General features: G+C 46.9%; 1 protein-coding gene across 1 annotated transcript in view; it reads left to right on the top strand.

Annotated features, from left to right (window-relative positions):
* The first annotated feature begins 3,345 nt into the window (after positions 1–3,345).
* The window catches only part of LOC138663678 (gastrula zinc finger protein XlCGF26.1-like), a 58,500-nt gene continuing 35,472 nt past the window's right edge, over positions 3,346–26,373 (top strand). Inside the window, exon 1 of the mRNA XM_069749972.1 lies at positions 3,346–3,391. The gene's annotated coding sequence lies outside the window, so the exon portion shown is untranslated. The remainder of the gene's footprint in view (positions 3,392–26,373) is intronic.

Genomic DNA, 26,373 nt, shown 5'->3' with positions numbered 1-26,373 from the left:
CGTGTACTATGGAGGACAGAGAATGAACTTCAATCCAATATTGCAGCCAGCATGCAGCCAGCGGGTAAGGAAAGGGTGAATCAAACACCCGAAAACTCCGCCCATATGACCCAAAACCAGTCCCGCCAAATTCAGGTGACAGAGTCCCTTTAAATTTCCTCCCCAGGGAGGTAATCACAACAAAGTGTTAATGAGGCATGAAGCCAGATGGATAATAAAGGCAAAAGCCCAGGGTCCTATTGGACTTAATGATAGACTAGATCTATCTGTAGTTTTGTAAAAATTTGTATGTAATACTCTGCAGTAGATTAGAGATTATGTTCTTAATTTTTTTTATATATTTGTATGTCAAAAAATGTGTTTTTTGAATGTTTTTATATACCTTCACTAGTCAAAATCCCTTTAAAAGGATATGACATCATGTAATCACACACCTGGACCCGCAAAAGCGCTCGTTGCGCGAAACGGCCATTGTCCAGCTTAACTTCCCCGCATGCAGATACACACCTGGACCCGTGGAAGTGCTCGTTGGGCGAAACGGCCGTTGTCCGTCTTAACTTCCCCGCATGCCGATACACACCTGGACACGTGGAAGTGCACGTTGGGCGAAACGTCCGTCTGAACTTCCCCGCATGCCGATACACGCCTGGACACGTGGAAGTGCACGTTGGGCGAAACGTCCGTCTGAACTTCCCCGCATGCCGATACACACCTGGACACGTGGAAGTGCACGTTGGGCGAAACGTCCATCTGAACTTCCCCGCATGCCGATACACACCTGCTGTCCCTATGGACCTTGTTTTTTTGACCTCATTAGGGTAAATAAAGGGCTTTGGTTTTTACTGCATCTGGGTGAGAGCCTCATCTCTCTTTATGCTTCACAGACGGTTTATGCATTTTTGATGCTGAGCACCTTCTACCCTTTGCTTTATGCTGCATGCTATTGGTTTACATACAGAATCTGTATCACCATACAAGTGTGCGTATTCCCCTGGTGCCATTCATTCTCTGACTATCCTTGGAACAAAATAGGTCAAAAGTGGCGCACTCTTTTATCAGATAGATGGTGCTCAAAGGAAAAACGAAACATCAAAAAGATAACCTTTTGGCACTCAAACAGTTCACGATATATTTTTTCTTTTAAAATAGTGGATTTATTCACAACCAGCCGACATTATAGAACAACAGAAATCATAATATCCGACGTTTTGGCAAATCTTGCCTTTCTCAAGGAAGTCTGTATCAGGATGATTCAGTGCATGGTGTATAATATACCATAAGGTATATAGGTGAAATAGCACAAGGACTGTAGAATTGTAGTGCCGGCATGTATCAAGTGGCTCAAGGCTCCGCTCCGTACACCTCGTACACATGGCTCCTCCCCGTACACCTCCTACACACACGGCTCTGCTCCGTACACATCGTACACACACGGCTCCGCTCCGTACACCTACGGCTCTGCTCCGTACACCTCGTGCACACACGACTTAGCTCCGTACACCTCGTACACACACGGCTCCGCTCCGTACACCTACGGCTCTGCTCCGTACACCTCGTGCACACACGACTTAGCTCCGTACACCTCGTACACACACGGCTCCGCTCCGTACATCTACGGCTCTGCTCCGTACACCTCGTACACACACGGCTCCGCTCCTTAGACCTCGTACACACACAGCTCCGCTCCACACACCTCGTACACATACGGCTCCGCTCCGTACACCTCGTACACACGCGGCTCCGCTCCGTACACCTCGTACACACATGGCTCCGCTCCGTACACCTCGTACACACACGGCTCCGCTCCTTAGACCTAGTACACACGCGGCTCCGCTCCGTATACCTCGTACACACGCGGCTCCGCTCCATACACCTCGTACACACGCGGCTCCGTTCCGTACACCTCGTACACACGCGGCTCCGCTCCGTACACATCGTACACACACGGCTCCGCTCCGTACACCTACGGCTCTGCTCCGTACACCTCGTGCACACACGACTTAGCTCCGTACACCTCGTACACACACGGCTCCGCTCCGTACACCTACGGCTCTGCTCCGTACACCTCGTGCACACACGACTTAGCTCCGTACACCTCGTACACACACGGCTCCGCTCCGTACATCTACGGCTCTGCTCCGTACACCTCGTACACACACGGCTCCGCTCCTTAGACCTCGTACACACACAGCTCCGCTCCACACACCTCGTACACATACGGCTCCGCTCCGTACACCTCGTACACACGCGGCTCCGCTCCGTACACCTCGTACACACATGGCTCCGCTCCGTACACCTCGTACACACACGGCTCCGCTCCTTAGACCTAGTACACACGCGGCTCCGCTCCGTATACCTCGTACACACGCGGCTCCGCTCCATACACCTCGTACACACGCGGCTCCGTTCCGTACACCTCGTACACACGCGGCTCCGCTCCGTACACCTCGTACACACACGGCTCCGCTCCTTAGACCTAGTACACACGCGGCTCCGCTCCGTACACCTCTTACACACGGCTCCGCTCCTTAGACCTCGTTCACACACGGCTCCGCTCCGTACACCTCGTACACACAGGTTTCCACTCCACACACCTCGTACACACACGGCTCCGCTCCGTACACCTCGTACACACACGGCTCCGCTCCTTAGACCTAGTACACACGCGGCTCCGCTCCGTATACCTCGTACACACGCGGCTCCGCTCCGTACACCTCGTACACACGCGGCTCCGTTCCGTACACCTCGTACACACGCGGCTCCGCTCCGTACACCTCGTACACACACGGCTCCGCTCCTTAGACCTAGTACACACGCGGCTCCGCTCCGTACACCTCTTACACACGGCTCCGCTCCTTAGACCTCGTTCACACACGGCTCCGCTCCGTACACCTCGTACACACAGGTTTCCACTCCACACACACAGCTCTGCTCCGTACACCTCGTACACACGGCTCCACTCCACACACCTCGTACACACACGGCTCTGCTCCGTACACCTCCTACACACAGGGCTTAGCTCCTTAGACCTCGTACACACACGCCTCCGCTCCGTACACCTCGTACACACACGGCTCCGCTCCGTACACACACGGCTCCGCTCCGTACACCTCGTACACACACGGCTCCGCTCCGTACACCTCGTACACACACGGCTCCGCTCCGTATACCCCGTACACACACTCCTCTCCTACATCCACACTGTAAACCCCTCCTGACCCCACACATAAACTTCCCCTCATCCAGCACCATGACAACCAGCACAGCAGAGTCCTGCATACACTGAGGCCCCTGATCATGTGACCCCTGACTCCTCCCCTCCTGTGACCTCATCACAGGTCCTGTGCGCACAGAGCGGCCATATATGTGGTGTGCGGCTCTGCAGGTAGAGGTAAGTGCTGGGTTATTTATCCCTCCTCCTCCAATATCACCTCCATACTCCACAGCGCTGTACACACATTATCACGCTCACTATAGTCCTTACACCTGTGATTCCTGTCTGTGCAGTGATTACATTTCCTCTTTGCCTCCTGAGGTGCACGAGGCTGAAGTTGGTTTCTTATTCGTCGGTTTCTTATTCGGCAATTTTTTCTTTTCTGTTTTTTATAGGTTTAACAACAAAAAATAATCATCACAATAATAACATATAATGCAGCGAGGAGCCCTGATGTGAATACGCTTAAAAACAGCTACAAAAATAATAAAACTGGCACAAAAATGGGCATCAAAGTGGGCACCAAAGAGCGCTGAAGAAAGGGTTAAATGCCTTTGGGCCACTGATCTAACACTGCAGACATATAGAACAGGGCGCCCCACATCCAAACCAGATATTTCCAGCCTGGCCCAAATGGGTTCTGGGTACCAGAACTGGCATCAAAGTGGGCAGACAGTCAATTCTTGCCATTTTAATAAGTAACTGATGTTTTTAAGGGGTTAAATGCCTTTGGGCCACTGATCTGACATGTAAAATACACAGACAGTGATGCTCTGCATCAAACCCAGGTCCATAAAGCCTGGCCCAAATGGGTTTTGGGCACCAGAACTGGCATCAAAATATGCAAACAGCCCATTTTCACAGATTTGAATAAGTAACTGGTTTTTAAGGGGTTAAATGCCTTTGGGCCACTAATACGACACTTAAAATTCACAGACATTGATGCCCTGCATCAAACCCAGGTCCATCCAGCCTGGCTCAAATGGGTTCTGGGCACCAAAACTGTCATCAAAGTGGGCAAACAGCCCATTTTCACAGATTTGAATAAGTAACTGATGTTTTTAAGGGGTTAAATGCCTTTGAGCCACTGATCTGACATTTAAAATACACAGATAGCGATGCCCTGCATCAAATCCAGGTCCATTCAGCCTGGCCCAAATGGGTTCTGGGCACCAGAACTGGCATCAAAGTGGGCAAACAGTCCATTTTCACAGATTTGAATAAGTAACTGATATTTTTAAGGGGTTAAATGCCTGTGGGCCACTGATCTGACAATTAAAATACACAGAAAGTGATGCCCTGCATCAAACCCAGGTCCATTCAGCCTTGCCCAAATGGTTTTGGGCACCAGAACTGGCATCAAATTGGGCAAACAGCCAATTTTCACAGATTTGAATAAGTGATGTTTTTAAGGGGTTAAATGCCTTTGGGTCACTAATACGACACATAAAATTCACAGACAGTGATGCCCTGCATCAAACCCAGGTCCATTCAGCCTGGCCCAAATGGGTTCTGGGCACCAAAACTGGCATCAAAGTGGGCAAACAGCCCATTTTCTCAGATTTGAATAAGTAACTGATGTTTTTAAGGGGTTAAATGCCTTTGGGCCACTAATACGACACATAAAATACACAGAATGTGATGCCCTCCATCAAACCCAGGTCCCTTCAGCCTGGCCCAAATGGGTTCTGGGCACCAAAACTGGCATCAAAGTGGGCAAACAGCCCATTTTCACAGATTTGAATAAGTAACTGATGTTTTAAGGGGTTAAATGCCTTTGGGCCACTAATACGACACATAAAATTCACAGACAGTGATGCCCTGCATCATACCCAGGTCCCTTCAGCCTGGCCCAAATGGGTTCTGGGCACCAAAACTGGCAGGCATCAATGTGGGCAAACAGCCTATTTTCACAGATTTGAATAAGTAACTGATGTTTTTAAGGGGTTAAATGCCTTTGGGCCACTGATCTGACACTTAAAATACACAGAAAGTGATGCCCTCCATCAAACCCAGGTCCCTTCAGCCTGGCCCAAATGGGTTCTGGGCACCAAAACTGGCATCAAAGTGGGCAAACAGCCCATTTTCTCAGATTTGAATAAGTAACTGATGTTTTTAAGGGGTTAAATGCCTTTGAGCCACTGATCTGACACTTAAAATACACAGATAGTGATGCCCAGCATCAAACCCAGGTCCATTCAGCCTGGCCCAAATGGGTTTTGGGCACCAGAACTGGCATCAAAGTAAGCAAACAGCCCAGTTTCACAGATTTGAATAAGTAACTGATGTTTTTAAGGGGTTAAATGCCTTTGGGCCACTAATACGACACTTAAAATTCACAGACAGTGATGCCCTGCATAAAACCCAGGTCCCTTCAGCCTGACTCAAATGGGTTCTGGGCACCAAAACTGGCATCAAAGTGGGCAAACAGCCCATTTTCTCATATTTGAATAAGTAACTGATGTTTTTAAGGGGTTAAATGCCTTTGGGCCACTGATCTGGCACTTAAAATACACAGAAAGTGATGCCCTGCATCAAACCCAGGTCCCTTCAGCCTGGTCCAAATGGGTTCTGGGCACCAAAACTGGCATCAAAGTGGGCAAACAGCCCATTTTCACAGATTTGAATAAGTAACTGATGTTTTTAAGGGGTTAAATGCCTTTGAGCCACTGATCTGACATTTAAAATACACAGATAGCGATGCCCTGCATCAAACCCAGGTCCATTCAGCCTGGCCCAAATGGGTTTTGGGCACCAGAACTGGCATCAAATTGGGCAAACAGCCAATTTTCACAGATTTGAATAAGTAACTGATGTTTTTAAGGGGTTAAATGCCTTTGGGCCACTAATACGACACATAAAATTCACAGACAGTGATGCCCTGCATCAAACCCAGGTCCCTTCAGCCTGGCCCAAATGGGTTCTGGGCACCAGAACTGGCATCAAAGTGGGCAAACAACCCATTTTCGGTGTCGCGCCCTCCGCGCTGTTTTCGCTTCAAAACCGGCGCCTGTGCTGTCTACTACTGTGTGGGGCAGGCGCAGTAAGCTCTGGCCGTCTGACGTCCCAGCCAGGCTTGCAGACTGCGCGTGTGCTGCCGCCCTGCCTATGAATCCCTGCCCCGCACTGTGCATCATGCATAACACAGTGCGGGGCAGGGATTCCCAAGGTGGGTGGCCGCAATGCCCGCACAGGCGCAGTCTGCAAGCCTGGCTGTGACGTCAGACAGCCAGAGCTTACTGCGCCTGCAAACACAGTAGTAGACAGCGCAGGCTCCGGTTTTGAAGCAAAAACAGCGCAGAGGGGGCGGCGCCGAAAGCCCCTGAAGATTTGAGTGACGGCAGAGTAGCGGTTCAAGCTGGGGAGTGAGGACCCGCCTCCATGGACAAAGATAGGTATTTTGCATAACTTTCAAAACGCTTTATTTTCGGAATACATGAACCAAAAACTAAAAGAGCCACCTTGTTAGAATGCAGCATTACTGCTGCACAAGGTGGCTCTTTTAGTTTTTAACGGCTGGAGGGGGGTGACAGTGGCCCTTTAAGAGGAAGCGACAGTTCGTTTATAGAGCATAGGAGACAAGCTAGTAAATTAGATATTTTACTCCATAAAAAAAGGAAGGCAGTGTTTTCCAAGTATAAAAGATGTTCTAAAGAAGACAAACTCATATGTACATTGAAGATTACAAAAAAAAAGGATTAACATTGAATAGAGAACAATTACAGGTCGTTCAGGTCATTTCATATCAGCATGGCGGCCTTGTGCTCAGGAGGAGAAAGGGCTTCCATATATCCAGATGCATGAGCACAGCTTTACCGAGCTGTTGTTAGTTTGCTTCCTGCACCAAGACTGCTGGAATGCTGAAACACAAAAATATTCTTAGCCCAAAAACCCAGGCACTCCCCCTGTAGTGACATCACTCTGGCGCTGAAACCTCCCCTTTACTGAAAATATTAAAACCATTTTTATGGATATCTCACTGTATGAACCTCGTATATGAAATACGCCAGGATCAAGCGGTGCACTACGTCGGGACGATTCTTTTAATTGTAAATACGGATTGATTCCCTGAACCGCTTACGGAAAAATCTGCACTTTGCCCTCGTTGGGTTTAGCTGCTAGCGCTTTCAGTGTGTGATAGATCTATCGATGGATGTCCAGAATATATAATTCTTATCTTTGTATCTGAAATCAGTGGCGCTATAACTTTAATAGTACAAAGAAACTCAGGGCTTTACACCAGTTCAAACTAGTCTTTGGTGGGAGGGGAGGAAATGAGCAGCCTTCACAGAGACTGCTAACGGCAGCTACAGCCATAACTTCTAGTGAGGGTTTTGAATTACACTCATAGCAGCAAGCAGAAGAGGAGGGTCGGAATGACCCACAGCGTCTGTTCTCTGCTCTTGGTTGTAGCAGAGCTTGGTGTGTGCGATAATACACAATCAAATACCTCATGTTCCTGACAGGGAGGATAACTTTATGATCCCCGCCACTAACACCAATAGGACATGAACCGGGGTTGTTAGGTTGCTCACGTCTTTCTGAAGGGGAATTATTTCTGTCTTACTTCAAAGTTCCGGTTTTGAACTTGCAGCTCTATGGCACCCCCCCTTACCCTCAGGTCAGAAAGGGTACTGCACCTAGGATAATTAGTAGCCAGAAAGTCTGCCTTCTTTGTACTGGCTAATTGGCACGCTGCAGCGAGGGCGATATAACTACTCCCACTCAGGCGGGAACAATAACTATCAACGCCGTCCATTGCAACAAGGTCTCCCAAATGCAGAGGACATATCCGCTGCCACGAGCTCCGATTTTTTAAATTCATAATGTGTCAGGAGGCAACCCAAATTAGTAGAGTAATTCTCTTCAGAGGACAAGACAGTACGTTGTAGAGCAAGGAGGAACAAATCTGGTAATTTTATATATTTTACTACAAAAAGGTAGGCTGCGTTAACAGAATTATAAAAAGATATTCGAAAAATAGACAAGTATCGTATGTACAGTACAATTACAACTAAAATGGGATTAAATTTGAAAAAACACTTAGTTTGTTATGTAATTTCATCTCATAGCAGACCATGTGCTGTGGGGGATGGGCATACATCAAGATGCATTACAGATGGGTCTCGCAGTTGGACCCTAGACAAAAGACTAGTGAAGATTGATGTCTAACTCACTGATCTCCGTGCCCAAAACCAAGGCACTGCCCCTGTGGTGATCTCACTCAGAGGCTGAATACTCCCCTTTCTTCGAGTTATGACAAGACATTTCTATACATAACTCGCTGTATGAACCTCGGAGATGAAGGACACAATGATCATGATGCTCACCATGTCATGGGGGTTCTTTTAAGTATAAACACGCTTAAGGAGAAATCCTTGCCTTGCATTTTTTTGGGTGTAGATACTAGCGATTTCAGTGAGTTATAGATTTCTCGGTGGACATTCGGAATATGTAACCCTTATATCCCTATCCCTGATCTGTGTCATTGTACATAAATTTTCAAGAACAAAAAAGTCCCATGCGGTTTGAAAGTGGCTGTACCAGTTATAGCTAGTATCAGGCGGGAGGGGGGATGAGGGGTTTAGGGAGAGGACGGCTTTCACAGCACAAAGCCATAAAAATTTCTCAGTGGAGCTTGTACGCTGGTCTTCAATTACAGCCATATAACAGGGGGAAGGGAGGAAGAGAGGCTTTGAATTCCACCCTTGTGCTGGCAGGCAGAGGAAACTGCAGCTGAGAGCCCTGTATGTGTAATTGAAGTAATCAGAATTTCTTCCTGTTTCCTGACAGGTGCAGTTAAAAGGTATAATTCTACAGGTTTCAAAATATATCAAGCCTTCAAAGACCGTTAAAAATGGTTTAAGTCTGTAAAAAGAAGGTTTTGCAAATGTCATTAAATATAATGAAAAATTGCTGCAACATTTTAACACTAATAAAAGTGACATAATGACAATGGTGATGGACCACAAAACCATTATGGGGGATGTAAGCGTGGAGTGACATCAGTGGCCCAAAGGCATTTAACCCCTTAAAAACATCAGTTACTAATTCAAATCTGCGAAAATAGGCTGTTTGCCCACTTTAATGCCAGTTCTGGTGCCCAGAACCCATTTGGGCCAGGCTGGAGGGACCTGGGTTTGATGCATGGCATCACTATCTGTGTATTTTAAGTGTCAGGCCAGTGGCCCAAAGGCATTTAAAATGAGCTGTTTGCCCACTTTGATGCTAGTTCTGGTGCCCAGAACTGTTATGGACCTGGTGGTTAGGAGCACCCGGAACAACCTGATGGTTAAACAAACACAGGACAAGCTCTGGGAAGTGGGAGCTCTGCTGACCGCAACCCCTAATCCTATCACACACACTAGAAATAGCTGTGGAGCGTACCTAACTCTGCCTAGACGCCTCTTCACAGCCTAAGAGCTAACTAGCCCTGGAGATAGAAAAAAAAAAAGCCTACCTTGCCTCAGAGAAATTCCCCAAAGGAAAAAGCAGCCCCCCACAAATATTGACTGTGAGTTAAGATGAAAGTCACAAACACAGAAATGAAACAGGTTTCAGCAAAGGAGGCCAGACTTACTAAACAGACAGAGGATAGGAAAGGTATCTTTGCGGTCAGCACAAAAACTACAAAAAGACCACGCAGAGTGTGCAAAAAGACCCCGCACCGACTCACGGTGCGGAGGTGCCACTCTGCATCCCAGAGCTTCCAGCTAGCAAGGCAAAATCATGATAGCAAGCTGGACAAGAAAACAATGAACAAATAAATAACTAGCAGGAACTTAGCTTCTGCTGGAGTAGACAGGTCACCAGAAAGATCCAAGAGCGAACTGAACCAGTACAAGAACATTGACAGCTGGCATGGAGTAACGATCTGAGTGGAGTTAAATAGAGCAGCCAGCCAAAGAATAAACTAAGTCACCTGTGGAAGGAACCAGCAGCTCCACTCACAGCCACCAGAGGGAGTCCATGGACAGAACTCGCCGAAGTACCATTCATGACCACAGGAGGGAGTTCGATAACAGAATTCACAACACAGAACCCATTTGGGCCAGGCTGAAGGGACCTGAGTTTGATGCAGGGCATCACTTTCTGTGACTTTTAAGTGTCGTATCAGTGGCCCAAAGGCATTTAACCCCTTAAAAACATCAGTTACTTATTCAAATCTGTGAAAATGGGCTGTTTGCCCACTTTGATGCCAGTTCTGGTGCCCAGAACCCATTTGGGCCAGGCTGCAGGGACCTGGGTTTGATGCAGGGCATCACTGTCTATGAATTTTAAGTGTCAGATCAGTGGCCCAAAGGCATTTAACCCCTTAAAAACATCAGTTACTTATTCAAATCTGTGAAAATGGGCTGTTTGCCCACTTTGATGCCAGTTCTGGTGCCCAGAACCCATTTGGGCCAGGCTGGATGGACCTGGATTTGATGCAGGGCATAAATATCTGTGTATTTTAAGTGTCAGATCAGTGGCCCAAAGGCATTTAACCCCTTAAAAACATCAGTTACTTATTCAAATCTGAGAAAATGGGCTGTTTCCCCAATTTGATGCCAGTTCTGGTGCCCAAAACCCATTTGGGCGAGGCAGAATGGACCTGGGTTTGATGCAGGGCATCACTTTCTGTGTATTTTAAGTGTCGTATCAGTGGCCCAAAGGCATTTAACCCCTTAAAAATATCAGTTACTTATTCAAATCTGAGAAAATGGGCTGTTTGTCCAATTTGATGCCAGTTTTGGTGCCCAGAACCCATTTGGGCAGGCTGAAGGGACTTTGGTTTGATGCAGGGCATCACTGTCTGTGAATTTTAAGTGTCGTATCAGTGGCCCAATGGCATTTAACCCCTTAAAAACATCAGGTACTTATTCAAATCTGAGAAAATGGGCTGTTTGCCCACTTTGATGCCAGTTCTGGTGGCCAGAACCCATTTGGGCCAGGCTGAAGGGACCTGGGTTGCTTGCAGGGCATCACTTTCTGTGAATTTTAAGTGTCAGATCAGTGGCCCAAAGGCATTTAACCCCTTAAAAATATCAGTTACTTATTCAAATCTGTGAAAATGGGCTGTTTGCCCACTTTGATGCCAGTTCTGGTGCCCAGAACCCATTTGGGCCAGGCTGGAGGGACCTGGGTTTGATGCAGGGCATCACTGTCTGTGTATTTTACATGTCAGATCAGTGGCTCAAAGGCATTTAACCCCTTAAAAACATCAGATACTTATTAAAATGGCAAGAATTGACTGTCTGCCCACTTTGATGCCAGTTCTGGTACCCAGAACCCATTTGGGCCAGGCTTGAAATAACTGTTTTGGATGCGGGGCGCCCTGTTCTATATGTCTGCAGTGTGAGATCAGTGGCCCAAAGGCATTTAACCCTTTCTTCAGCGCTCTTTGGTGCCCACTTTGATGCCCATTTTTGTGCCAGTTTTATTATTTTTGTAGCCGTTTTTAAGCGTATTCACATTAGGGCACCTCACTGCATTGTATGTTATTATTGTGATGCTTATTTTTAGTTGTTAAACCTATAAAAAACAGAAAAGAAAAAATTGCCGAATAAGAAACTGACGAATAAGAAACCAACTTCAGCCTCGTTCCAGACAGTAATGTCCTCCCCTTTGTCCAGACCACTGTAATAATTCTCCCTACTGCCCCCTTTGACCCATAATTCCTTCTATGAGCCCCTAAATAGTACTAATGCTCCTTCTGTGCCCCATATAATAGTAATGTCACGTACAGTGGGTACGGAAAGTATTCAGACCCCTTTAACTATTTCACTCTTTGTTTCATTGAAGCCATTTCATAAATTCAAAAAAAGTTCATTTTTTCTCATTAATGTTCACTCTGCACCCCATCTTGACTGGAAAAAACAAATGTAGTAATTTTTGCAAATTTATTAAAAAAGAAAAAACTGAAATATCACATGGTCATAAGTATTCAGATCCTTTGCTCAGTGTTGAGTAGAAGCATCTTTTGAGCCAGTACGGCCATGAGTCTTCTTGGGAATGATGCAACAAGTTTTTCACACCTGGATTTCGGGATCCTCTGCCATTCTTCCTTGCAGATCCTCTCCAGTTCCGTCAGGTTGGATGGTGAACATTGGTGGACAGCCATTTTTAGATCACTCCAGAGATGCTCAGTTGGGTTTAGGTCAGGGCTTTGGCTGGGCCAGTCAAGAATGGTCACAGAGTTGTTCTGAAGCCTCTCCTGTGTTATTTTAGCTGTGTGCTGAGGGTCATTGTCTTGTTGGAAGGCGAACCTTCGGCCAAGTCTGAGGTCCAGAGCACTCTGGAAGAGATTTTCATCCAGGATATCTCTGTACTTGGCTGCATTCATGTTTCCTTCAATGGCAACCAGTCGTCCTTTCCCTTCAGTTGAAAAACACCCCCATAGCATGATGCTGCCACCACTGTTGGGATTGTATTGGCAGGTGATGAGCAGGTTAAATACATCCACAGAACACCACAACACTGTATACTTATAACCGTGCCATAATAGCAATTATACACTAGTGTAGTTCAATATGAGTGACCAGTGCTCTGTGGAAGAAAAGATGTGGACAAAACCACTATCAAAGGACAAGAGCCAACCACAACCAAAGTATAGACCAGTACCAGGTAAGACACCAAGCAGAGAATAGGTATAAAATGCCTTTATTATATATGATTGGCAAATAAATATATTTTAACAAAACTTAATTTGTGCGCACAACAGGACAAAAGGAATTTTTTATTACTAACTGATAATATAAAATCAATGTGTATATATATATATATATATATATATATATATATATATATATATATATATATATATATATATATATATATATATATATATAAAAATAAAAGATGGAATATTGTAAGGACTGACCCAAAAATATATAAAGGTAGGAGCGACCCCTAAAAATAACCACACAATTAATATAAATATATCAAAATACACACATAAAAATGGCGAAAAAAATGTGATGCCGAAAAATTGGAAATATTGAAAAGCAGCAAGGAAAAACGGGGAATAAGGTATAACAAGAGAAGAGAGGGATTCCAGAGGTAGTATATGGGAGACAACCACCCTATCTAAAGTGCAACGTGACAATAAAAAAATATTTTATATGAAAGGTGCACATAAAAAAACGTGCAAAATAAGCAATATTTGAATATAATTTATCAGTCACACAAGATTGTATAAAACAAAATGGATTAGTGCAAAATAGCAAAAAAGTGCACACAATGGCGGTACATAAAACCACAACTAAACCGTCCGGCCAAAAGGTATATCCTGATGTCAGTAGACAATCAGCTGAATAACCAGGTAAGGCTGCAGGGAAAGTGCCATCACATAGTGCAAGAGAATATAATAAAGAGAAACACACCATGCCTTTAAATAAGATCCAACCAAAATATATGCTGGTGTCAGCAAAGAAATCTGCTGGAACGCCACACACAGCTACAGGAGAAGTCCAGCAAAAAGGTTTTACACCACAAAGTGCAAATGATATAATCAATAGGGAGGCACACCATACCTTATGCTGAAATACTAATGGTCAGCCTGGTCCTTTGTAAGAGCGCACCCCGACGCGCGTTTCGGATCGGAGTCCTTTCGGCGCTGTCTGGCGCTGTCATGACAACTAGTTTTTTTGGCGCATGCGCTCTTCTATCTTCTCTTTTCTCTGTGTTTCATTGGCCATCAGCAATATAAAAAGGTACCGTACCAGCGTCTAACCACCCCTGGACAAAGCATTTCATTGCGAAACGCGCGTCGGATGTGGTGGACGCCTGGAGACTCCCTCTGCTACTCTTGGTAATTATTATGCCTTATTCATATGTTAACGTGACTGATTAGATCCCTTGTACCTGGCCTGAGGAATGAATATCCCTCCCCTACATAGGCAAACAATGACTACAAACATGCTGGCCTAGCGTTCATAGGGGTGTATTGTACTTATGAAATGGTATTTCTTATGTCACACACTATGTTTAAACAATGAATGCATTACCCTGTTTATCCACGGGGATATCTGTGACTATATACTTATAGGTTGTCTCCAGGTGTATCCACTGTTTCTTTCCTGTTTGTTTTGTGGTCCTCACTCTTGAGTTATATTGGTTTTAATACTATGATTTTGTCAATAAAATATCTTTTTAATTGAATTTTGCTCTGGTGTGGAGCCTTTCTTTATTGGTGTGTATACACTTTGTCATACTGGCACGACTGGTGGAGGGCTGCAGTGATAGTTGACTTTGTGGAACTTTCTCCCATATCCCTACTGTATCTCTGGAGCTCAGCCACAGTGGTCTTGGGGTTCTTCTTTACCTCTCTCGCCATTCCTCTTCTCCCATGATTGCTCAGTTTAGCTAGACGTCCAGGTCTAGGAAGACTGCTAGTGGTCCCAATCTTCTTCCACATTGAGTACTGCAGAAATAATTTTGTAACCTTGGTCAGATCTGTGCCTTGCCACAATTCTGTCTCTGAGCTCCTTGGCCAGTTCCTTTGACCTCACGATTCTCATTTGGTCTGACATGCACTGTGAGCTGTGAGGTCTTATATGGACAGGTGTGTGCCTTTCCAAATCAAGTCCTATCAGTTTAATTAAATACAGCTGGACTCCAATAAAGGAGTAGAACCATCTCAAGGAGGATCACAAGGAAATGGACTGCATGTGACTTACCGTATATACTCGAGTATAAGCCGAGATTTTCAGCCCAAATTTTTGGGCTGAAAGTGCCCCTCTCGGCTTATACTCGAGTCAAGGTGGGTGGCAGGGTCGGCGGGTGAGGGGGTAAGGGCGCTGAGGCATACTTACCTAGTCCCAGCGATCCTCGCGCTGTCCCTGCCGTCCCACGGTCTTCTGTGCTGCAGCTTTTTCCCCTCTTCAGCAGTCACGTGGGACCGCTCATTACAGAAATGAATAAGCGGCTCCACCTCCCATAGGGGTGGAGCCGCCTATTCATTCCTCTAATCAGCGGTGCCGGTGACCGCTGATAGAGAAAGAAGCTGCGGCACCGAAGACCAGGCAGAGGGACAGCGCGAGGATCGCCAGGACTAGGTAAGTATAGCATATTCACCTGTCCTCGTTCCAGCCGCCGAGCGTCGCTCCATCTTCCCGGCCGGCGCCTCCATCTTCCCGGCGTCTGCGCTCTGACTGTTCAGGCAGAGGGCGCGATGACGCATATAGTGTGCGCGGCGCCCTCTGCCTGATCAGTCAGAGCAGAGACGCCGGGAAGATGGAGGCGCCGGAACGAGACGCCGGGAGCTGCAATCAAGGGAGGTGAGTATGTGTTTTTTTTTTTTTTATTGCAGCAGCGGCGGCGGCAGAGATTTATGTGGAGCATCTATGGGGCACAGTGAACGGTGCAGGGCACCGTATATGGCACATCTATGGGGCACAATGAACGGTGCAGAGCACCGTATATGGCACATCTATGGGGCACAATGAACGGTGCAGAGCACCGTATATGGCACATCTATGGGGCACAGTGAACGGTGCAGGGCACCGTATATGGCACATCTATGGGGCACAGTGAACGGTGCAGAGCACCGTATATGGCACATCTATAGGGCACAGTGAACGGTGCAGAGCACCGTATATGGCACATCTATGGGGCACAGTGAACGGTGCAGGGCACCGTATATGGCACATCTATGGGGCACAGTGAACGGTGCAGAGCACCGTATATGGCACATCTATGGGGCACAGTGAACGGTGCGGAGCACCGTATATGGCACATCTATGGGGCACAGTGAACGGTGCAGGGCACCGTATATGGCACATCTATGGGGCACAGTGAACGGTGCAGGGCACCGTATATGGCACATCTATGGGGCACAGTGAACGGTGCAGAGCACCGTATATGGCACATCTATGGGGCACAGTGAACGGTGCAGAGCACCGTATATGGCACATCTATGGGGCACAGTGAACGGTGCAGAGCACCGTATATGGCACATCTATGTGGCACAGTGAACGGTGCAGGGCACCGTATATGGCACATCTATGGGGCACAGTGAACGGTGCAGAGCACTGTATATGGCACATCTATGGGGCACAGTGAACGGTGCAGAGCACCGTATATGGCACATCTATGGGGCACAGTGAACGGTGCAGAGCACCGTATATGGCACATCTATGGGGCACAGTGAACGGTGCAGAGCACCGTATATGGCACATTTATGGGGCACAATGAACGGTGCAGAGCACCGTATATGGCACAGCTATGGGGAAATATGAACGGTGCAGAGCACTATATGGCACAGCTATGGGGAAATAATGATCTATTTTTATTTTTGAAATTCACCGGTAAATGCTGCATTTCCACCCTAGGCTTATACTCGAGTCAATAAGTTTTCCCAGTTTTTTGTGGCAAAATTAGGGGGGTCGGCTTATACTCGGGTCGGCTTATACTCGAGTATATACGGTAAATATGATTGTCTGCGCAAAGGGTCTGAATACTTATGACCATGTGATACTTCAGTTTTTCTTTTTTAATAAATTTGCAAACATTTCTACATTTCTGGGTTTTTTTTCAGTCAAGATGGTGTGCAGAGTGTACATTAATGAGAAAAAAATTCGTTTTTTGTATTTACCAAATGGCTACAATGAAACAAAGTGAAAAATGTAAAGGGGTCTGAATACTTTCCATACCCACTGTATATGCCCCCTGTAATGCTATGGTAGCACCGTATGCAGTGAAGAGTCAGTGACCCACAAAGTTCCAACACAAAGTCTCTTTAATGCGTTACTTCACACAGTCCATTTCACACAAGTGCATATTATTATCATATAAAAAAAACTCATACGGTTTGCGCCTATACATACCATCTATACTAATAAAAAAGAAAGAAAATTTTTAATAGATATGGCTAAAAAATACACAAATATATCGATCCCCTAAAAAAGTCATTCATATAAATGTAACCTGAAGATTGGAGTCCACTTAATTCAATGCAGATTTTTCTTAATCCAGCTATTCATGTACATTAATAAACTCTAGATAGCAAATATTGCATTTTTTTACCTTTTTTAAGGCGATGTTAAAGTCCACAGTAGGGGTGCTTAATTCCTCCTTGCGTCCCCCTTGGTTCATGTGATAGTCGGAGTGTAGAAATCAAGCAGCAGCTCAGGAACTAGATATCTCCCGGCCGGTGACAGACCCTCCCTCATCCTCCTTCCTAGCGGAGCACGGCTCGTGATCAAGGTGTGCGATGCCACATTCAGCCGACAGGACCTTAAGTGACGTCAATTGTCACGTGACCGGCAGGAATACGAGGCGCTGGGGAGGGGAGATCCCTGATGAAAGAGACCGCAATCTCCGAAACGCATTGGATTTGTTCCTAACAGCGCCTCGTATTCCTGCCGGTCATGTGACAGTTGACGTCACTCAAGGTCATGTCGGCTGAACACAGCTTTTTATTTTGCAGACACTATGCACGTCAGTCCTCCTCTGACTAGTTCCTGTGGGTGTCCTGCACCGCTGTATCACAGACTCTTTACTCACACAGGACATCCTCCTCCGGTTCACCTCCGGGCACAGGACATCCACTTCCGTGACCAGTTACCATGGATGACTTTCATAGCTGTGTACGCTGCGGGTGCCAGTCCTATTGGCTCCTCTTGCAGGCTGTGCTCTGCACAGTAGCAAGCACCAACTCACTCTGGCCCTGACACACCTGAGACTCCACAGACTCACTAAAACCTCACTAACCCTTTCCTGCAGCTCTTTTAACATAGAAACCTGTGGCTTCCTGCCATATGAAAAACCCGGACCGGACATGAAACGGACTGCACCACAACATACTGCAGTCAGTTTCAAAGCACCGATTCCAGAGCTGGTTTTCTCTACATCTGTCTTGGACAATAACATGTCCAAGGCTAACACTTTTTTTTTTAAAAATTATTTCTAAACTGCATTGCAGTTACCGCTACGCCCGTGACTGCCATGCACACCTATGGACTTCACACGTCTCCATGCACAACCTGGGGAGAACACACAGCGACCCCTACCTGTGACATTGGTCACTGCTTCACCATTGCAATCACAGCTACCCCTGTGACTGCAAAACCCTCTTATGGCCTCACTATGCCTCCGTGCGCATTCTGGGGAGCACAAACAGTGCCCCCTATCTGTAAAAGGGGTCACTGCCTCACACATTCTCCCCTGTTCATACCTGTGGGGTTGAACACTTGTTACCCCGTATGGGCGAGAGACAGAGCATCCGTATGACCCTGTGACATCCCCACCCTACACTGCACTAAGACACTAAAATAGGGAACCATCGATCAACGCATGCATCCTTCCCCTTTGCATTTCTCCTCCATACTTCATTCTGGGACCACCCACCACTCGGTGTCTGTTGCTGATGGCATGCTCACTTTCATGTTTTACCGTAGGTTTGGGCTGGTTTTAGGTGGTCTCGACCTTGTTTATTTTGGGTCCACTAACCCCGCATCTCATCCTGTCACCTAAATATCTGCAATCGGGCCCCTGTTACTGTTTCCTCTGTACCCTTACCCATGCCTTGGTACACTACTCCACGCTGAAACGTTGTGGACTGCATCGGCAACTCTGAGCATACATCTGCATTACGCTGAACCTGAGCCTCCTGACACTGCCGTCTAGCGAGCATTCTATTTTACCCTGACCCCCAGCCACTTCTTTGGCCGGTGCCAGAGGGTTCCTCGTGCGCACGTTCCTAGTCGCCTCGGCGACCACACATTCCCGGTTCTTCCCAGCGCCCTTTCAATTTGCACGTTTCTTATAGCTGCGTCTCCGTGTGGGACCCTGGATCTGAGCTGTCTCAAACTTAGCAGAAAACACCTCCAGCTCGGGGTTCAATGGGGTCCCCACAACCTCTACTGCCGCAACCTCTAGGGGGAGCCTATTGGGGTTACAATCTATTTCTAAATTGGCGACCCCTGTGGCAGACATCTTAGCATCTTCGGGTTTTGCACCCGACACAACATTTTCCGTGAGAGGGTTGACCGTGGTCTCCCACAGGGACCAAAACAGGGGCAAGTCACTCCCCAACACAGTCCCATATGGAATGGTCTTCGCCACTCCCACCAAATGTTTAAAGTCCCCACATGATGTGGAAAATTTAACCTCCACAGTTGGATATTTATGGGCTTTGCCATCGATTCCCATCACCTTCACTTTCCGTCCTTTGGTGTTGTCCCCGGTAAGAAGTGACCTATGGACCAAAGTCACATTACTCTCCGTGACCAGAGACTCTGTTTGGTACCCATTCGGGAGTACCTGGCACAATCGTGGTTTCTTGCCAACTGTGCCCGTAGTGATGGTACATACTGGATGGGCACACATAGACTCGTGGCGAGTGTTCCCGCAGTCCATGGGATCAGATGTCACCGAACAGTTACTAGCCCCATGCCTGGGCTCTGATACAATATTCTGAGAAAGTTTATACTGCTCAATCAACTCTATCAGCAGTTCCAGGGTGCCAAGGTCCCTTAGACTGACCCAATGCTGCATGGTGGCCGGCAGAGCCCTTGCCATCCGGTAAACCACAATTTTTCCCATCATCTCCTATGGGGAGATAAACTCAGGCTGGAGCCATTCCTCCACCAACTGCATTAAAGGGAATCTGTCACCCCAAAAATCATATATGAGATAAGGCCACCGGCATCAGGGGCTTATCTACAGCATTCTGTAATGCTGTAGATAAGCCCCCGATGTAACCTGAAAGGTAAGAAAAACAGGTTGAGGGCAGAGCAAAGTACTGCAGTGCGCAGGCGCCAGGCCTCTCTGACCTTTCCCAGCGCCTCCACAGGGTAGACAAAATACGCCTGTATCAGAGCCGGGTCAGGAAAACAAGAAGAGGACGTCATTGTATGAAGATGGGAGGAGCCGGACCCGGACCACGACGCCCATCGGACCCGGACTGCAGCGGGACTGCCCCTGGGTGAGTATAATATAACCTATTTTTCTGATCTTTCTTATCTTTCAGGATATACAGGGGGCTTATCTACAGCATTACAGAATGCTGTAGATAAGCCCCTGATGGTGGTGGCCTTATCTCATATACGATTTTTGGGGTGACCTATTCCCTTTAAGTCATTTGCCTGAGACCTCGCGGATCGAGACTCTACATAGGACCACTGGATTGAGACTCTACATAGGACCACTGGTACATCTAATGATTACCCCTTACCTTTGGGGTCTCATCATGACTCGATGATCGCCCCTCTCACCTTAGGGGTCTCCTATTTATATCGTTGAAGCTCTGGTAGCTTCCACTGCAGCGCCTCTTGCTGCTGATGCTGCACCTGCAGCCTCTGCTGCAGAACCTCTTGCTGTGGCCGCTGAAACTGCAGCGCCTCTTGCTGAAGCCTTTGCTGACTGAGCACCAGCTGCTCCAAAAGTTCCTCCATTTCTCCACCAGACTTGCACAACGATCTGCAGCACTCTCTGGGGTATGCCTCAGTTCACACTGCCCGCATTCTTTCCACCATATGTAATGCTGTGGTAGCACCGTACGAAGTGAAGAGGCGGTGACCCACAAAGTTCCAACTCAAAGTCTCTTTAATGTGTTACTTCACACAGTCCATTTCACACAAGAGCATATAACTCAGTATCCACTTCACATAAGTGCATATTATCAGTGTTCACTTCACACTAGTTCATTAGAATACATAGTACACAGCATTAGATTGTACTCCCTAAACAGGCCTCACCCTCCCCCGTCATACTTACCCTCCTCACGAGGTATGCACGTCCCTGCTTCTCTGATGCGATGGTCTACGGGTGCCAGCAGATCTTCCTGTGTTAAGTGGTCACGTGGTACCCCTCATTAAAGTAATAAATATGGACGTGACTCCACTCCCATAGGGGTGGAGCGCATATTCATTATTTTAATGAGTGGTACCAGTGACTGCTGAATACAGGAACAAGCTGCCGGCGCCAGAGAGACCATCGCATCAGAGAAGCAGGGACGTGCAGATCGCACCAGGAGAGTTAGTATGACGGGGGAGGAGAAAAGAAAAGGGAATATCCAGCACGTCCATCCAGTGTAAGTAAAATATCCAAAATTTATTAGAGCATTTTAAAAAACAATATTAAAAAAATAGGACTATGACTAAGGGCGCCGTGGTGCGCAAGAAACGTGTCAAGCAGAGAGGGTCTCTCTCTTTTTTTAATATTGTTTTTTAAAATGCTCTAATAAATTTTGGATATTTTACTTACACTAGATGGACGTGCTGGATATTTCCTTTTCTTTTCTTCTACTTCAGCTGAAATCACCAGCAGGTACGGCACCCACCAGCTACATTCATTTGCAACGGCTTACAGATGCATGTCTCGGCGTGTCAAGCTCCTAACCTTCCCTCTCCCCCCTCCTCTTTTTCTTGAATGTATGACGGGGGAGGGTGAGCATTTTGATATTCACCTGTCCCCGTTCCTCCGCCGCGTGCCGCTCCATCTTCTGCATCCTCTGGCTGTGACGTTCAGGTCAGAGGGCGCGATGACGTGTTTAGTGCGCGCCCTCTGCCTGAACAGTCACTGCTGAGAGCCAGAAGACGGAGCGGCACGCGGCGGTGGAATGGGGACAGGTGAATATCGCACGTGCCGGTGTCCCTGCCTGCTCAGGACAAGAGGTGAGTATGTCATTTTTTTTTTAATCGCAGCAGCAGCAGCATATGGGGCAAATATTTCTATGGCGCATCTTATGGGGCCATAATCAACCTTTGTGCATTATATGGGGAAAATGTTTCTATGGAGCATTTCCTTGTGAGCCTCCTGGAGATGGTTCTACTCCTTCATTGGAGTCCAGCTGTGTTTAATTAAGCTGATAGGACTTGATTTGGAAAGGCACACACCTGTCTATATAAGACCTCACAGCTCACATATGGCTGAAAATACCCAAAAGTGACACCATTTTAAACCTGCATCCCTCAAGGTGCACAAAACCACATTCAAGAAGTTTATTAACCCTTCAGGTGCTTCACAGCAGCAGAAGCAACATGGAAGGAAAAAATGAACATTTAACTTTTTAGTCACAAAAATGATCTTTTAGCAACAATTTTTTTATTTTCCCAATGGTAAAAGGAGAAACTGAACAACGAAAGTTCTTGTCCAATTTGTCCTGAGTACGCTGATACCTCATATGTGGGGGTAAACCACTGTTTGGGCGCACGGCAGGGCTTGGAAGGGAAGGAGCGCCATTTGACTTTTTGAATGAAAAATTGGCTGCACTCTTTAGCGGACACCATGTCATGTTTGGAGAGCCCCCTTCTGCCTAAAAATTGGAACTCCTCCACAAGTGACCCCATTTTGGAAACTAGACGCCCCAAGGAACTTATCTAGATGCATAGTGAGCACTTTAAACCCTCAGGTGCTTCACAAATTGATCCGTAAAAATGAAAAATTACTTTTTTTCAGAAAAAAATTCTTTTAGCCTCAATTTTTTCATTTTCACATGGGAAACAGGATAAAATGGATCCTAAAATTTGTTGGGCAATTTCTCCTGAGTACACCGATACCTCACATGTGGGGGTAAACCACTGTTTGGGCACATGATAAGGTTCGGAAGGGAAGGAGCGCCATTTGACTTTTTGAATGAAAAATTATCTCCATCGTTAGTGGACACCATGTCACATTTGGAGAGCCCCTGTGTGCCTAAATATTGGAGCTCCCCCACAAGTGACCCCATTTTGTAAACTGGACCCCCCAAGGAACTTATCTAGATGCCTAGTGAGCACTTTAAAACCTCAGGTGCTTCACAAATTGATCTGTAAAAATGAAAAAGTACTTTTTTTTCACAAAAAAATTCTTTTCGCCTCAATTTTTTCATTTTCACATGGACAATAGGATAAAATGGATCGTAAAATTTGTTGGGCAATTTCTCCCAAGTACGCCGATACCTCACATGTGGGGGTAAACCACTGTTTGGGCACACGGCAGGGCTCGGAAGGGAAGGCGCACCATCTGACTTTTTGAATGGAAAATTAGCTCCAATTGTTAGCGGACACCATGTCGCGTTTGGAGAGCCCCTGTGTGCCTAAACATTGGAGCTCCCCCACAAGTGACCCCATTTTGGAAACTAGACCCACAAAGAAACTTATCTAGATGCATATTGAGCACTTTAAACCCCCAGGTGCTTCACAGAAGTTTATAACGCAGAGCCATGAAAATAGAAAATAATTTTTCTTTCCTCAAAAATTATTTTTTAGCCTGGAATTTCCTATTTTGCCAAGGGTAATAGGAGAAATTGGACCCCAAATGTTGTTGTCCAGTTTGTCCTGAGTACGCTGATACCCCATATGTGGGGGTAAACCACTGTTTTGGCGCACGGCAGGGCTCGGAAGGGAAGGCACGCCATTTGGCTTTTTAAATGGAAAATTAGCTCCAATCATTAGCGGACACCATGTCGCGTTTGGAGAGCCCCTGTGTGCCTAAACATTGCAGATCCCCCACAAATGACCCCATTTTGGAAACTAGACCCCCAAAGGAACTAATCTAGATGTGTGGTGAGCACTTTGAACCCCCAAGTGCTTCACAGAAGTTTATTACGCAGAACCATGAAAATAAATAAAAAAATTTATTTTCTCAAAAATGATTTTTTTAGCCCGCAATTTTTTATTTTCCCAAGGGTAACAGGAGAAATTTGACCCCAAAAGTTGTTGTCCAGTTTCTCCTGAGTACGGTGACACCCCATATGTGGGGGTAAACCACTGTTTGGGCACACGTCAGGGCTAAGAAGGGAAGTAGTGACGTTTTGAAATGCAGACTTTGATGGAATGCTCTGTGGGCATCACGTTGCGTTTGCAGAGACCCTGATGTGGCTAAACAGTAGAAACCCCCCACAAGTGACCCCATTTTAGAAACTAGACCCCGAAAGGAACTTATCTAGATGTGTGGTGAGCACTTTCAACCCCCAAGTGCTTCACAGAAGTTTATAACGCAGAGCCGTGAAAATAATAAATTCGTTTTCTTTCCTCAAAAATAATTTTTTAGCCCAGAATTTTTTATTTTCCCAAGGGTTACAGGAGAAATTGGACCCCAAAAGTTGTTGTCCAGTTTCTTCTGAGTACGCTGATACCCCATGTGTGGGGGTAAACCACTGTTTGAGCACACGTCGGGGCTCAGAAGGGAAGTAGTGACTTTTGAAATGCAGACTTTGATGGAATGGTCTGCGGGCGTCACGTTGCGTTTGCAGAGCCCCTGGTGTGCCTAAACAGTAGAAACCCCCCACAAGTGACCCCTTTTTGGAAACTAGACCCCCCAAGGAACTTATCTAGATATGTGGTGAGCACTTTGAACCCCCAAGTGCTTCACAGACGTTTACAATGCAGAGCCGTGAAAATAAAAAATCATTTTTCTTTCCTCAAAAATGATGTTTCAGCAAGCAATTTTTTATTTTCACAAGGGTAACAGGAGAAATTGGACCCCAATAATTGTTGCACAGTTTATCCTGAGTATGCTGGTACCCCATATGTGGGGGTAAACCACTGTTTGGGCACACGTCGGGGCTCGGAAGTGAGGGAGAACCATTTGACTTTTTGAATACAAGATTGGCTGGAATCAATAGTGGCGCCATGTTGCGTTTGGAGACCCCTGATGTGCCTAAACAGTGGAAACCCCTCAATTCTACCTCCAACACTAACCCCAACACACCCTTAACCCTAATCCCAACTGTAGCCGTAACCCTAATCACAACCCTAACCACAACCCTAATTCCAACCCTAACCCTAAGGTTATGTGCCCACGTTGCGGATTCGTGTGAGATTTTTCCGCACCATTTTTGAAAAATCCGCAGATAAAAGGCACTGCGTTTTACCTGTGGATTTACCGCAGATTTGCAGTGTTTTTTGTGCGGATTTCACCTGCGGATTCCTATTGAGGAACAGGTGTAAAACGCTGCAGAATCCGCACAAAGAATTGACATGCTGCGGAAAATACAACGCAGCGTTTCCGCGCTGTATTTTCCGCACCATGGGCACAGCGGATTTGGTTTTCCATAGGTTTACATGGTACTGTAAACCTGATGGAACTCTGCTGCGAATCCGCGGTGGCCAATCCGCTGCGAATCCGCAGCCAAATCCGCACTGTGTGCACATAGCCTAATTCTAAAGGTATGTGCACACACTGCGGAAAACGCTGCGAATCCGCAGCAGTTTCCCATGAGTTTACAGTTCAATGTAAACCTATGGGAAACAAAAATCGCTGTACACATGCTGCAGAAAAACTGCATGGAAACGCAGGGGTTTACATTCCGCAGCATGTCACTTCTTTCTGCGGATTCCGCAGCGGTTTTACAACTGCTCCAATAGTAAACCGCAGTTGTAAAACCGCAGTGAAATGCGCAGAAAAACCGCGGTAAATCCGCGATAAATCCGCAGCGGTTTAGCACTGCGGATTTATCAAGTCCGCTGCGTAAAAATCCGCAGAGGACCAGAATACGTGTGCACATACCGAAATCCTAACCCTAACCCTAGTTCTAATCCCAACCTTAGTGGAAGAAAAAAAAAAATTCTTTATTTTATTATTGTCCCTACCTATGGGGGTGACAAAGGGGGGGGGGTCATTTAGTATTTTTTTTATTTTGATCACTGTGAGGTTTTATCACAGTGATCAAAATGCACTTGAAACGAATCTGCCGGCTGGCAGATTCGGCGGGCGCACTGCGCATGCGCCCGCCATTTTGGAAGATGGCGGCGCCCAGGAAAGAAGACGGACGGACCCCGGGAGGCTCGGTAAGTATGATGGGGTGGGGGGGTAGCACGCGGGGGTGGATCGGAGCATGGGGGGTGGATCGCAGTGCGGGGGGGAGAGCAGTGCGGGGGGGTGGATCGCAGTGTGAGGGGGTGGATCGGAGTGCGGGGGGGTGGATCGGAGTGCAGGGGGGTGGGATTGGAGCATGGGGGGTGGGATTGGAGCACGGGGGGAGCGGACAGGAGGACGGGGGAGCGGAGCACAGGACGGAGGGGAGCGGACCACAGATCGGAGGGCTGGGGGGGCGATCGGTGGGGTGGGGGCACATCAGTGTTTCCAGCCATGGCCGATGATATTGCAGCATCGGCCATGGCTGGATTGTAATATTTCACCAGTTTTTTAGGTGAAATATTACAAATCGCTCTAATTGACAGCTTCACTTTCAACAGCCAATCAGAGCGATCGTAGCCACGGGGGGGGGGGGGGGGGGGTTGAAGCCACCC

This window comes from Ranitomeya imitator, chromosome 2 (genome assembly GCF_032444005.1).
Source record: "Ranitomeya imitator isolate aRanImi1 chromosome 2, aRanImi1.pri, whole genome shotgun sequence".
Lineage (NCBI taxonomy): Eukaryota > Metazoa > Chordata > Amphibia > Anura > Dendrobatidae > Ranitomeya > Ranitomeya imitator.
Note: the sequence above shows the minus strand (reverse complement) of the source record. Positions and strands in the feature narration are given on the sequence as shown.